Genomic DNA, 15808 nt, shown 5'->3' with positions numbered 1-15808 from the left:
ACTTGATGAATACTGCAGAAACACTGCACAAACTACTATTCTGGATAAAACCCACCTCTTTGCTTTGCTGGAATTTGCACTTCTTTTTGTGTGTTTATGAATATTCAGGTAAGCAATGGTTTTCTTGCAAAAGTGTTTGTGGAAGGTAAAACCATTATAACTAATTCCATGAATAAGTGTTTGTGAGAATATGCACAACAGAGGTGTTCCTATAGCTATTTTGAAGGTGGAGGGGTTGGAAGTGGAGGGGTCTGAGCCTTGGAACAGTTGCCTCCAGAATTATAAGGGGCTTCCAGAGGTGTATGGTGTGCTGTATGCTACCTGTTTGTCTCCAGTAGAGATGTATCCAGTGGTGAGCTGGAGCTGGTTCGCTGGAGCCGGTTCGCTGGAACTGGTTGTTAAATTTAGAAGCCCTTTTAGAACCGGTTGTCCCGTGAGGGATAACTGATTCTAAAAAGGCTTCTAAATTTAACAACCAGCCAAAAGTGGCGCCTTAGGTGCCGAGTCTGTGGGTGCTCTGGGGCTGGAGCACCCATGGGGAAAATATGGTGGGTGCAGTGCACCCACCGGCAGCTCCCGTCCCCGTCCCCAGCTCGTCTCCGCCCCGCTCTGCTTCTCCGCCCTCCCCCTCCCCTCCCCCCCCGGCTTCCTGCGAATCAGCTGTTCGCGTGGGAAGCTTGGGAGAGCTGAGAAGCAAGCGGTGGCTTTGCGCTCAGGCCCAAGGAGGTGAGCTGGGGCAGGGGGCCGCGAGGAGTGCCGCCCGCGCCACAGCAGGTAACCTGGGGGGGGGGCAGGGGTGCTCAGGGGAACCGCTCCCCACCCTCCTGGGGGCGGGGTGGGCACCCACTATGGTGGCTCACGAGACCCTCCTGCCCAGTTCCGGGGGCAGTCAGGGGACGGGGGGTGGGGGGGTGGGGCAGGGGTCCCGGGGGGGGCGGGGTTGGGCCACGACCCCCTAGTGGGATGAGGAGGGAACCAGTTGTTAAGATTTTGGCAGCTCATCACTGGATGTATCTTTAGTTGGAAATTGATTGTTCCCTCTAGCTCACCTTCAGTTCAAACACAAAAGTCCCTTATATGTTTGTTTGCTTGTAGCAGAACTTGGAGTAGCTACCCAAGTAGTGGGCAGTATACACATGCCCAATAACTTATTTTTATTCATCAGCCCAGATGGATTTATCAAGTCCTGCACCCCAGTGGAGTGAGTAATATACCTTTGTGTTGATTCAGAAAGCATCAGTGGTTGTGATTCAGATTATAGGCACAAATGTTCCCCATCTCTGGCTCTATCACAGTTTTGGTCCCCAGCTGCTCAGAGTTTGCAGTAACAGGGTCATTGGCTAGTTAAACCTCATGTGGGTGCAGCAGTGTATTTATTGCCTGACCAACATCCATCATCACAGCAGCCACAGTGGACCTGCCAACCACAGACTGGTTGCTCACAGATTTGTAATGCTTGGGAGATAGCCATCCTCTAAAGGGTAGTAGCCACATGCTTCTGGACTGGTACTGCCATTCCCCTTTTTACGGTGTTTTAGCACAGCTACAAGAATGTGGTGTTTTCCTCACCATGGAAATGAGTGCACTTCATTCACAGTGAGACAGACATCCACTAAGGATTCATGCCATGACACCACACCAGTAGAGAGTACACGTCTCTCAGAAACTTGAATAGAACCAGGGATTTTTGAGTCTCATCATTCCTCTGCTGTCAGCAAATGTGTATATGCAGAATGTGTATCTTGTCTCCCTCTAGTGGCTGGTCCGGGTAGGAGATGACAATCTACTACTTTTTCATCAGTGATCTGGAAGTATATATAAAATTACTGCTTATAAAATTTGTGCACACAAAGATTGGTAGAATAGTAAATAACTGAGGATCAGGAAGTCATACAGAGCAATTTGGATTGCTTGGTGAGCTGAGCGCCTGGAAACAAAATAGATTTTAACACAGCCAAATGCAAAGTTATATGTCTAGAAACAGGCCATGCTTACAGTGGGGGACTGTATCCTGGAAATAAGGGGACATAGAAGACAAACAATGTGAATTTTCAATGTGATGCTAATGTGATTCTTACATATATAAACAAAGGAGTAGTGCAAAGGATTAGGGAGATGATTTTGCCTCTGTATATAATATTGGTGGAACTGATACTGGAATATTGTGTATGGTTCTGGTGTCCACCTTTTAAAAAGGAAGTTGAAAAGCTGGAGGGAGTACAGAAAAGAGCCACAAAAATGTTTTGAGGTCTAGAGGAAATGACTGAAAGTGAGAGTTCTAAAAAACTAAATCTGTTTAGTTTTTAAAAAACAAGATTGAAAGGTGACTTGGTTACAGTTTCTGGGAGAAAATACTGAGTTATATAAAGGAGTCTTTAATCTAGTGGAGAAAGGCATAACCCAAAACCAAGGGCTTGAAGCTAGACAATACAAATTGGAAATAAGGCACAAAATTTTAAGTGTGGATGATTTAACCCCTACCAAGAGAAGGGGTGAATTTTTCATCTCTTGATGTCTTCATATCAAAACTGGATGTCTCTCTAGAAGTTATGCTGTAGCCAAACACAAGTTATTGAGCTCAATACAGGTGTAATTGCCTTATAGTGGTACATTGAACTCCTTGAGTCCATCTAGCTTAAAGAAGAGAATGTTAAGGGATGACTTGATTACAGTCTATAAGTACCTACGTGGGGATCAAGAATTTGATGATGGGTTCTTCAGTTTAGAAGAGGAAGGTATAATGTGATCTAATGCATGGAAGTTAAAGCTGAACAAATTCAGACTGGAAAAAAGGCAAACATTTTTAGCAGTGAGAGTAATTAACCATTGGAACAGTTTACCAAGAATTGTGGTGAATTCTCTCACTGACCATTTTTAAATCAAGATTGGATGTTTTTCTGAAAGATATGCTCTAGGAATTATTTTGGAGGAGTTCTGTGGCCAGTGTTATACAAGAGGTCAGACTGGACCCTCTAAGTCCCCAGAAGAGGCGGTCAAAGAGGAGGAGGAGGTGATTTCGGACCAGGATATGGCACCGGCAGCCAATTTCTCGTCCTCTTCCCCTGATGAAACCATCTTGCCCTCACCTCCCAGCACGGGGGATGACTTGAATTAATTTCAGGACCTTTTTAAGAGGGTGGAGGACTCGTTGGACATTTTACTGGAGGAAGTACCAGAATCACAGCATAATCTATTTGATATCTTACAGACCTCAGCCGCCTCCAGAATTGCTCTACCAATGAATGATGCAATTATGGAACTGGAAAAATCGATTTGGCAGACCCTGGGAACAATTCCACCTATGTGCAAAAGGTCTGACCAAAAAATACTACGTGTCTGCGAAGGGAACGGAGTTCCTTTTCTCACACCCCGCACCAGTGTCTTTGGTCGTGGATGCAGAAAATGAACAGGTAGGCGGCAACATCCCAAAACCACACCATACAATAGAGACTGGAAGAGACTAAATCTCTTAGGTCATAAGACCTACTCCTCCGTGACGTTACACCGCAGGATCACCGACTATGAGGTATTATTTGTCAAATACGACTGTACAAACTATTCAAAATTGTCAAATTTTATTAAACTCACACCGGAACAGAAGAGAACAGTTTAGGGCCATCATCTCTGAAGGTCCTCTTCTCTCCAGAACAGCATTGCAGGCTGCACTGGACTCCGCAGACACTGCAGCGTGGTCTATAGCCACAGCAGGAGTTATGAGGTATGCATCCTGGCTACATCTCTCTGGGTTCAACAGTGATAATCATGATAGACACTTCACTACTAGGTTGAGGAGCACATCTGAACTCTCCTGCTATCCAGGGCCATTGGTCCCCATCAGAATCCCTCCTACATATGAACCTACTGGAACTATGCGCCGTTCACAGTGCATGCTCCCATGTCCTGCCTGCGATCAAGAACAAGACCATAAAGATACTGATAGAAAATATCACATGCATGTTCTATATCAGCTGGTGGGGGGGCATGTTCACAGTGCCTATGGACAGAAGCCATGCTACTCTGGAACTGGAGCATCAGTCACAATATCGACATCTCAGCCTCTGACCTGCCAGGATGCCAAAACACCACTGCAGATGCACTAAGCAGAAAATATTCCTAGGATCACGAGTGGGAATTAGACCCTCGAGTATTACAAAACATATTCAAACACTGGGGGTTCCCAACTATAGACTTCTTTGCAACGATACAGAATGGCAACTGTTCTCAGTTCTGATCCAGAGCAGGATTGGGTCCTTGCTTCCTGGGTAATGCTTTTATCGTGAAATGGGACACACCTCTCCTATACACCTTCCCTGACGGACATGTTCCAGTCCATAGTCTCTGTCTGAGAGCCTCAAGTCCAACCCAAGGACAACAGTATGTTCATGTGTATAGCAGTTGGGGCACATGGCCTTATACATGTATGTGACTCAGCCTTCTGGATTTTACCTCTGAGGTCTGCAGGCCTGGCTTCACTTGATATATTGCCCAAGTAGGTATTGCTAGACATGCTGATTTTTGTGTGCCTGCACAATTGCTTCGGTCCCTGAATTGATGATTAGACCCTTAGAATGTATGCAGAGGGGTTCCTTACCACCAGAACCAACTACAACTCTGGTAACAAATGTGTCCACCAAAGATTGGCAGGCCTGTCTGGGTCACCTTCACACTCAAGGACTATGGATGCCTCATGAAGTTGAGTCATATAAATGTTCTGGAACTTTGAGCTGTTTGCCAGGCAAGTGAGACGTTGGTTGCCACTATCAGGGGCAGGTAGTTCAAGTTCTCATCGACAACAACACTGCTGTGTTTTATCTGAGCAAGCAGGTGGTGGCAAGGTCATCTCAGCCATGTAAAGAAGTGATCTACTTGTGGAATTTTTGTATAAAGAACAGTGTCTTGCCAAATGCTTTTCAGCTTCCACGAGTGAGGAACAATAATATAGATGCCATCAGCAAGAACTTCATCGATCATCACAAGTGGTCAATAGAGGGACATTCTGCAGCAGATCTTTCATCAGTGGTGATCTACTTGGTGATAAATCTCTTTGTAACCAACCTGAGCAACAAATGCAGGAGATTCTTTCTGGGAAGGTCACAGCCAGGGTTCCCTGACAGATGCCTTTCTTCTTCCTTGGCTGAATGATTGATTCCCTCTAGTCCTTCTGATTTCAAGGATGATCAGGAAGATACAAAAAGATAATGCAGCCTGAACGCTCCATTGTAGCTGCCTGGCCGATGCAGTGCTGGTACATGGATCTACATCACCTCTCAATTTGACCACCCATTACTCTATCTGTGGATGAGGATCTCTTGTCTCAAAACCAAGGCAAATCATTGCACCCTATTATTCCTGGGGGAATTCTGTGCCAAAAAATTAAATTCTGTGCACAGTATTTTTAAAATTCTACATATTTTATTTGTCAAAATAGCACTACATAATCACGCCAGTTTCAATTATTTTGGCTATACAGACAACAACAAAATCCCCCCAGGAGCAGAGAGTTAAAGAAACCCCTACAACAACCCAGTTCCTGTTTCTCTGCACCCTTCCCCCCACCCCCAAGAGCCCACCTGGGGGGCCAGACACCCATATCCCCTCCCCCCCACCCCCAAGAGCCCAGCCACAGGGTGGCCCAGACACCCACACCTTCCCCCCCGATACCAGCCATTGGCATCCCCTGGTCCAAACATCTGCACCCCTTGTCCTCCAGAGCCCGGGGATCCAGAGGGAGGAACAGCCTGATGTTGGGTCCTGGGCTTATATGGAATTTCCTGCATGCCGCCTCCTTCCTTCAGGGCATGTGGGGAACTGCAGCTGCTGGGAACCCTCCAGCTCCTCCTCCTCCTCCTCCTTCTCCCACTTCTCCTGGTAGTGTCTTCTATTTGCGAGCTGGGGAGCTGCTGGGTCCAGTAGCTTCTAGTAGTGGCCAGCAGCTCTGCAGTTCATTTCTGTGACAGAGGAGAGGGGGAAAGAAAATTCTGTACAGAACATTAATTCTGTGCAAATTCTGCATTTTTGCAGTGGTGCAGAGTTCCCCCAGGAGGAACCCCATCCTACAATCTCTTCACCTCATGGCATGGGTGATTTCTGGCTGAGCAATGAGGAGTCTGCTCCTGAGTTATACAGACCAGTTTGGTGAACAGCTGAAAGGATCCACTAAAGCCATGTACAAAGCAAAATGAAAAAGGTTTTCAATCTGGATAGAATCACATCAGTAATCACCAGATAGCACAGACATTAGCCATATGCTGGACTACCTATTGCATCTGAAATACTGTCAGTTCAGTGAGAGTCCATTTAACATCCATTTAGTCATTTGTTAAAGCAGTGACATGGTCCAGACATGATGCTATTACTCAAGCTTCCTGAGACACTGCTGTCTTCGGCAAGTCATTGCTGTAGTCTCACTTTAAGTTTCAAGTCCCACCACCTGAAAAAGGAAACTGTTCGTGAGTCACCTACAGAAGAATTTGTATGTGCAATCACTCCAAGCAGAGAGAAATTGTTGCTTACCTGTTCTTTGATATGTATTGTGCACATATACATTCCATGACTCTTCCACCCTACTACTTTGGGATTCGCTAACTGATGGTGCAAAGGGCCAAAGAGGGAGGGAGCAACCATGCCCCCTTTATACCTTTGGCTCTGTGTGCGCGGATGAATGGTGGTGCATGCACTGCTTGCTAGTATGGCTGGCAAAAGTTTCTGACTCAAGTGCATTGGCTGCACATACACCTACAGAGGAATTGTATGTATGCAAGGTGTATCCTAAAGAATAACAGTTACTGTACTGGTAAGAAACCTTCTTTTTCTTTCGGTAAAAACTGGATGATCTTCACTTTTCTTTCCTGTTCAGTTCTTTTATGCTATGAGTAATTATCATTCCTCTGGATTTAGTGCAGTGTGGAATAGATTTACTTTTGGGACTGGAAATAAAGCATGTGTTTGAAATATGTAAAAAAGTCTCCCTTGAAATCAAGCACAGAAATGACAAATTGCGTAAATTCAAGTAAGTGAAGTGGAAACCCATTTTTATGGTACACTTCTTTTTCAGGTTAGATATTAACTAGTAGTTTTTTATTTTTAGTAAACTATGGTCTCACATTCACTGCTAGATATTTTTTTCTGAATAAATGCTTTTGTTTTTGATGTGCACTGGTTAAATGCTAAAAATATAGAATTATCACATGCTCTGAGTTGCACCGAGCAACTTGGAAGGAGTAGTCATGTATTGTTACAATGTGCTCAAAGAGAACAATGATAGGATGATAATTAAAAATATTGGCTTATTTTAAATGGGTGGAAAAATAAAAGCACACTTTAAAGAAGCAGGATTTTAAGAGCTCAGCTTGATTGTTTTAGAGAAAATTTGAATGTAAGAAAAACTTAATGTACAGAGCTTCATCTGAAAAATACTTGATTCTGATCATAAAGTTGGTGATTGTGCTTTAAATTAAATTAATTTTATATTTGGTATGCTTCCTCTTTGTGTCTTTCAGTATTTTGACTAAAAGCCCACAGAAGACTCTCACTAGTCAGTCTCCTACCTAAAAGTGCTGACCGCCCCCAGGTGGGTTCATTTTACCAAACATTGACTGAAGATTATTACACAGTTGAACTAATGTTCCCAGTAAATTAGGCTTAATGGGTTGACCAAAGAGAGTGGAGTCAACCAGAATCCTTGATTTGTTGGTTATAGATGTCCAGCTCCCATGAACCAGGTTGTGTGGGTCAACATACTGCAGTTATGTTGAGTTTTTGCCAGATCTTTAACTGAATTATTCCTGCACTAAAATGGGAGTGCTGCTAGCTTCACTTTTCTGTCCTGCAATACTGTTCTTTGTCCATTCTGGTTGGTCCTTGCCCTTGACCTGATTTTCCTCCTTTTTACCTAGTACAGAGGTGGGCAAACTATGGCCTGCGGGCCCCTCCTGCCCGGCTCTTGAGCTCCTGGCCCAGGAGGCTAGCCCCCGGCCCCTCCCCTGCTGTTCCCCCTCCCCCGCAGCCTCGGCTCACTGTGCTGCCAGCGGGGTTGAAAGCTCCTGGGGCAGCACAGCTGCAGAGCCCAGCCTGACCCAGTGCTCTGGGCAGCGCGGCTGTAGCGCCGCCAGCCACCGATGCTCCAGGCAGCGCGGTAAGGGGGCAGGGAGCGGAGGGGTTGGATAGAGGGCAGGGGAGTTCGGGGGGGGTGGACAGGGGTTGGGGCGGTCAGAGGGTGAGGAATGGGGGGGTTGAATGGGGGCAGGGGTTCTGGGGGCAGTTAGAAAGGAGAGGGTGGTTGGATGGGGCGGCAGGGGGCGGTCAGGGGATAGGGAGCAGGGGGTGGTGGATGGGGCAGGAGCCCCGGGGGGGCCGTCAGGGAACAGGGGGGGTTGGATTGGGCAGGAATCCTGGGGGGGGGGCATCGGGGGCGAGAAATGGGAGGGGTGGATAGGGGGTGGGGGCTAGGCCATGCCTGGCTGTCTGGGAGGCACAGCCTCCCCTAACCGGTCCTCCATACAGTTTCCGAAACCCGATGCAGCCCTCTGGTCAAAACTTTTGCCCGCCCCTAACCTAGTATGAGGTAGGGATTGAGAATTGGCAGTGTTAAAATAATCAATTCTATTTAGCTCTTCCACTTGAGCATATTACTCAGTTTTTCCCTGGAACTATTGCCTGTATTCTCCCTGGAACTATTGCCATCTATCATATGGAATAATCATTTGGAATTCAAAGTCCAACCAGACAATCTTCTTTGTACTCTCCTTTAATGGCTTGTCCAGTGTTAGCACAAACAAATATTGCATTTACCACTTAAGCTCAGCCTTGGATGACTTTCCAAAACATTGAGACAGAACATAGAAGTGTGGAGGCAGTTGAACTAATTGTGAATTGCTTTGATAGTCAGTTGTCCATCTCTTCATTTGATGTATTTTGATATCCTGGATGACATACTGTCAAGGTTCCTTCCCCACTCTGAACTCTAGGGTACAGATGTGGGGACCTGCATGAAAGACTCCCTAAGCTTATTCTTACCAGCTTAGGTTAAAAACTTCCTCCAAGTACAAACTTTGCCTTGTCCTTGAACCCTATGCTGCCACCAAGCGTGTTAAACAAAGAACAGGGAAAGAGCCCACTTGGAAACTTCTTTCCCCCCAAAATATCCCCCCAAGCCCTACACCCCCTTTCCTGGGGAAGGCTTGATAAAAATCCTCACAAATTTGTATAGGTGAACACAGACTCAAACCCTTGGATCTTAAGAACAATGAAAAAGCAATCCGTGTTTTTCTTGCTGTCTGGACTGGTCTCTGCTTTATACCTGATGTTACCTTTCAGAGGAAGACCTATGAAGAAGGACTTACATTAGCCTTTAAAGGTATTAATTCTAGTACTGGTGCAGATATTCCTAATTTTCTTTGTCTAGGTCCCTGAAAAATATTAATATTAAACATTTGATTTTTTAAATATTCTATGTTTTCCTTTTTTAAAAATATAAGATCAACAAGAAGCTGCCTTTTTTCCAGGGAGATTTAAGTTCTTGGGTGAAATCCCTTGAAGAAGGTTCTAAGGGATGAGTTCAACTTTCTTTTTCTTCCTTCTGGGATGAAATACTGCAAGAGGTATAGGAGGTAGATAGTTCTTTGTTTTGTCAGGGAAGTTCTATCCAGCATTTGTTTTAGCTGCTTAGTTTATCTGGAACCATGGAACTATGGCAATAAATGGATCAATTCATATCCTCCTTTAACATCTCAAACACACATGGTGAATCTGCTGGTCCAGAATTTCATAAAACGAGTGAATGTCTGTTTTATCCTCTTTTCTTCTTGGCTGTTACCACTTCAAACAGGTGGTTTAGAAATATACCTCCTGTACTAAAGCATTTAGAAAGTGTTTCCCTTCTCACCCTTTTGGCAGAGAGGACAGAAATGTATAATTTCAGAGAGTCAAGGGCATCAGTCATGTCATCTCCTCTAAGTTTTATTCATGGCACATGCTTTTTTATCACATCATGTATTTTAAAGAAAGAAAGAGAGAGAAAAATCAGCCACCAGAGACTCTTAAACGATGTTAGAGATCTAGTCTCTGAAAATTATTTACCTCTGCCCTCAAGAGATGTTGGTAAAACTGTTAATATGAATAACATTTTTGGAATGGAAGAGTGCGGGTGCAAATCTTTTTGGCTGCTTTCTTCACTTTGTATAAAGCACCAGAATATTTTTAGATTAAAATTATAAAAAAGAAAGGTATCCATTACTTTGATGATAAATACTACACCCCAAAATGAGCTATCATTAAAAATATTCATAACACTATCCTAAGAATTTTAATTAAGTATAAACTTTTTATATTAACTCTGGCAAGTTCTAATACAGTTGTTTTTCTGTCTCTGCTTGAATGCAGTACAGCTGCTTTTTGATGTAATTAGCTATTTAAATAGAATAGAAAGTGGGAGAGGAAGAGGACTAAAAAGACAGTTTTTTAAAGAAAAAAGCTGATAGTGTCTTCAGTAAGCAAATTATTTTGTGTTTTTTCCCTTTTGATTAGGATATGAAATAACAAGTGAAGTCTGATTGCTACAAAAGAAATTACATCTGGATAATTTAACTGGGGCAGTTTGGGAACTTTTAGTAAAGTGTTTCATATTGCTCCACTATTTAGGAGAACACAAGGATGACTCTAGCAAAACTTTCCCCTAGATGTTTGTGGAAACATCACTATCTGTCTTGTCTTCAAAGAGAATAATACCACTTCTGGACAGTTTATTTATGTTCCCTAGGGGCATAATGTTGTAGATCACAAATGCTACATGTTAATGCTCATCGAATGCACCTGACAGCCCAGATCCAACAGTAACAGCAGTATATCTGATGAAGCTTGAGAACGATGAGACTCCTTGTTTACCTGTGAAGGATGGTGGCCCATGCACAAGCAGATACAATGCTCAGTGTTCACTGAACAAATTGGAATTTTTTTGGCCAACCCTAGTTGGCCCACTCTAAAGAGAATGTAATCTATATGTTTGCGGAAAGTAAGCAGTTTTTACCAAAAACAGAGATTTTTACTTGTCACCCTGGTATTACCATGGTAATATCCATGATATTATGAACTACTGTTTTTAGTTAATAATGAAGCAATCTGTTTCTGTAACCTGGGTGATGAACCAAAGACCCTGAGTTTGGTTTTAATTTAATTTTAAAGTGAACTAATTTGAGAGAACACTTCTTTAGTGTATTAAAGTCAAATAGCAGAGAACAGATAGTTCGAGTGAAAGATGATCTGCTGAAATACAGCACCATACTATTGGAACATGTATACATTATGAAGAAAACTTATTGAGCTAGAAGGTTAACAAATATCAGGAGGGTGGAAGGTCTTGTTAAATCTCTTTCAGTCAGAGGTGCATCAGCAGTTGTAGACAGCATTAAATTAGTTACCATACTGGTGATATGTAGAGCAGCCATATGGAGTTCTTTATATATGTAAATTTATGAACAACTATTATATGGATTATGTGTGGACTATAAATATGGTGTACTGGCATTAGAGGGCTTGATTTGATGCTCAATATTTTCTAAATTTTTCTCATGGTGAGGTTTTTTTCATATCTGAATTATGGCCATATTTTCCCTCATGGATTGTGTTTCTTGTTATGTTTGAAATGTTTTTTGTATTTAGTTTTTCAAAGTGAACATTTATTAGATATACTTTGTTCCTTTACATTTGGGAATAAGAATATAATACAAAACATTATGAAGTGATTGCTTCACATTTTCCTGTAATTGGCATTTTATGTGATCAACTGTATAATAAGAAACATGATCTAAGAAATGAATATATTTTTAAAATGAATTGTTGAAAACATTAAAATTACCAGGAAGTATTATGTACTTAAGCGTATAGTTGAAGAGGTGGCAATAAAAGTGTGGATCACAAAGACCATATTCTTTAGTTACCTGATGTGGCAGTTGATCCGTGCAGTAGACCTTTTTACCTGTCTGAAGCCTTATTGATTGCAGAAATGGAAACTAGGTTGTGGTCTTGGTTTTTATTTTTGATGACCATATGAATCACAGAAGGGGACTTGAAATGATTTTTACATGCAGTTAGAACTCCCATGGAAAAATATTATAAATATCTAAACCAACTGTCCAGTTTTCCTGTAAATCTTCCCTCCAGGTCCTCCTACAGAAATCAGATTATTAATAATTACATGAGGGGCAGGTAGAAATAGGTGGCACTTAATATATTTATAATTATCAGAAAAATTTGCAGTTGTATATATGTGTACACATTGTACATATGTGATTGTGTCCATAAACCTCATTCTTCATGTCACTTGTCTTCGTACTCTTAAACTGTGTCTGCACTTGTGACTGTACATGGTTACATGTGCATTGTTGTGCCAAAACCCCCTGTTGTCCACATCTGAAGCCCTGAAGCAAATTCATAAAGGAGAGTGCACAGCATGAAAGCTAACACTCGGAAGGGGTGTGGGTAAGTACATGGCTCCTCTATTTCATGGCCCCATAACTCTTCTGTAGTGCAGCTTGGATAGGGTAAAGGGTCTGTACCAGGTCATAGGTATCTATAGTCCTCCAAGGTTATTTCCACAATGCATTGATCCCTTTGCTGCCTGATCTTTATCCAAAGGTATAAAGGGCCCTGGCCCCCCTGTTGCCAGTGGTAGTAACGACCTGTGCTGAGCACTTCAGATCAGTTCTTCTGTAAATGCTATGGATCTGCACAGCGATCATGTTACAAGAGCTACTGCCTAGTCTCTGGAGCACACTTGGGTGCTGATCAATCTGCTATTCAAAGTACACTGTCCTCCATGACTTTGTCCGCAGCAGCAAGAATATACACCAGTACCAGGAAGTTTCATGGAAGTTGGAGGAGGTGGGCATTCACTGGACTAGGTCCCAGAGCCGGGAGCATATGAAGTATCTCAGGCTTCTGTACTAGAGGGTGAAGGATGTCAATAATCTCTCTGGGAGGGTACCTAGCACATGCCCATGCTATGAGGAGGTGGACTGAGTGCTCCCCAGGGCTGTGAGTATGGAGCCTGAAAAGCCTCTCGATCCCCTCCTCAACCCTGCTGGCCTCATTGTATGACCAGATGCCAATCAGGGGCAGGGCGAGGAGGCTACATGGACCTCAAAGGAAGCCCCAGGAGAACCAGAGGAAGAGGCGTATGTGATTCTACATCTCTAGTGAACAGACCAAGTTGAGGAAGCTCCCCCCACCCCCCGAAGAGCCTGAGGAGGACTCCAAGCTGCTGCAGGAACTAGAACCTGAGGCTGGTAAATCATAATAGCTTCCTCGCACATTAATGTCCTCTCTTGCTCCAGTAATACATGCCTGAAGTTGGTTCACCTCTGTGCCTCCCACTCTATCCTGATACGGTCTCCAAGCAGGACATTACTGTAAACCAGTGATTTTACTGAAATCCCATGAATGCTGTAAAGCATTTAGAGGAAGCTATAACTCATTGCAAATGACCTGTTAGTACACCCTTGTGTCTGGGCATTTCTTGGCCAGCACTCTGGCAGTGATAGTCCTGGGATGTGTAGATGGGGGGAGGGTGGGATTGGTTCTGAAAGGGCCTGGTTGGGGAAAGAATTTTTGACACTTATGGTTATGCAAAGATCCAACAGTCTCCCCCCTTATCTCCTCTGCTTTTCCTTTCCTATATGAATGAGAGCCACATGGAAGTGGGGCGGGGTGGTTGGTTTCTTGTGTGCAGGCCTGCCTAGGTCCAGGAAAGTGACTCATTCGGTTGTCCGAGGAATGTGACCATTTCCAGTGTTTATTACTGTTCCCAGTTCCCGATGTTTGTCTTCTCCCTGTGCTGAGCCACTTCAGAAAAGTGTGTGTGGGTGAAGCATCTGCTACAGCAGTTGCACAGGTACATTGCCATGTTCCATAGCAGTGGAGAGGTGACTGGCTTGTGGTGTTCATCCAAAAGTTCAGGGAAGAAAATACACTTGTGGTGTGACTGTTTCCCTGTCCCTTTCAGTGCAGTTGGCTGAATATAGGGGCTGGACTTTTTGGTGATGCAGTGGAATTTAGTGGTGAGTGGAAGTTTTCTGTGATTCTTCCATGGGAACTCCATCTGCTAGCTAAGAATACAGTCAGATTCCTCATGAATTGCCTCCCAAGCTTGTACACAAAATTCAGCACATTTTTGGTCTAGCAGAAATTCAAGCTTGTTCTTCAGGTTTAATGGCAGGGCAAATGTGTTTGGTCCAGCTGCGTAGCTCACTAAACCCCTCCACTCAGCAATATGTGGAGGGGTGACCATTAGTACAAACATCTCTCTGGCATAGGTGGCTGGGTGTCCTCCAGAGGACCAGAAAAGCCTCTTTTCATTTTCATTCCAGTACCTTGAACATAGCTGTGTTATCCAAATGATGGCCTGTTGTTAAAGAAGAAATATGTAACTACTAACCTACGTCATCCCTGAAAGGAACTGAACTCCATCCCAAACTGGTCCTTTGATGCATTGTAAATAGTGCAACATTTTAATAACAGTACTGCAGGTATCTTAACAATTTTTACTCTTAGCTCCTTCCTGGTAAGTCTTAAGTTTTCTGAAGGAAGGGGGCTGTAACAGTAGCATTCCTGAGATGGTTAAAAAGTTTCAATATTGTGGCCTTCAGCAGCACAGTTGTTATGTGGGGGGACTTCGTAGGCTCCTTCAAAGGAGAAGTGAAATATAATGCTAGTCTTGTCTTTGACTTGCCAGGACATTCCAGTGCTCACAGGGAAACCATTCTGCTGGTAGGGCAGGAGTGGCACTGCAGACAGAGAAGGGCCCTGGAGAGCTTTCACTTTTAACCATCTCAGGAATGCTACTGTTACAGCCCCCTTCCTTCAGAAAACTTAAGACTTAACTGGAAGGAGCTAAGAGTAAAAAATGTTAAGATACCTGCAGTACTGTTATTAAAATGTTGCACTATTTACAATGCATCAAAAGACCAGTTTGGGGTGGAGTTCAGTTGGCATTGACCAAAAGAATCAGGAATAGTTCTAGTTCCTTTAGGGCAAGGGATAATCAGGGTCTTAGGCAGGAGGAGGAAATTATGAGCCGGGTCACAGAGTGGAAGTATGCTCAGAGGGAACAAGTACCATGCATTCATGTAGTCAGTGGTACAGCTGGTGGCAGAACACTTTCAGGGCCTGTTTGCCACCATTGCTTCTGCTCTTCTCTTGGAACAGGCAGCAGCCCTTCTTTCTTCTCTACTCCTGCTCCTACAGCTGCTGCTGAGGTGATGAATTCCCTCCCACTCCCTGTGCTGGGGAGGAACATGCTGAATGCACAGTACAACATCCTTCGCTGGCACCTGAAACCCCTTTCAGGGGAACCCCCCAGAGCATGCAGGAGGGGAACGATGAGCTTGATCCTATCTCTATAGCCCAGACAGTGTTCAGCCCCCAAGCAGGAGATGTCCCTGTTTCTCCCCTTCCCCCCGCCCCCCACTCCTGTGTTCTTCAGCTGATCTTACCCCCACCCCAGATAAGACAAGGGGAAGGGAAAGACAAGGAGATATGTCCACAGACAGTAATGTTTGCCTACTTCTCAGGGAATTGGACTGGGATTTTTGTTAATCTATTCGTCTTAGAAACCATTTTAGCTCTATATTCAATGTATGTCTGTTTGGGATGGGTCAGTAGGATTCATAGCCCCTGACTGTGATTTCTGCAAATGTGCAGTGCCAAAGAAATGCAATGAATGTCTCTTGCACTCCACTTCCCCCCAGTCATGAATTTTATATAAAAAAGTGTTCATTGCAGTGAAATAGTAAGCTGTGAAATAATTGTCACTGTC

At 43.9% G+C, this 15808-nt stretch overlaps 1 protein-coding gene across 3 annotated transcripts in view; it reads left to right on the top strand.

Annotated features, from left to right (window-relative positions):
• AKT3 (AKT serine/threonine kinase 3) overlaps positions 1-15808 on the top strand; it is a 258369-nt gene that overhangs the window by 41015 nt on the left and 201546 nt on the right. The window contains exon 2 of one of the 3 annotated variants that reach the window (XM_074948931.1): positions 7500-7570. The exons of the other annotated variants lie outside the window; for them this stretch is intronic. The gene's annotated coding sequence lies outside the window, so the exon portion shown is untranslated. The remainder of the gene's footprint in view (positions 1-7499; positions 7571-15808) is intronic. 3 annotated transcript variants of the gene reach the window in all.

The sequence above is a fragment of the Natator depressus genome, chromosome 3, assembly GCF_965152275.1.
Source record: "Natator depressus isolate rNatDep1 chromosome 3, rNatDep2.hap1, whole genome shotgun sequence".
Taxonomy (NCBI): domain Eukaryota; kingdom Metazoa; phylum Chordata; order Testudines; family Cheloniidae; genus Natator; species Natator depressus.
Note: the sequence above shows the minus strand (reverse complement) of the source record. Positions and strands in the feature narration are given on the sequence as shown.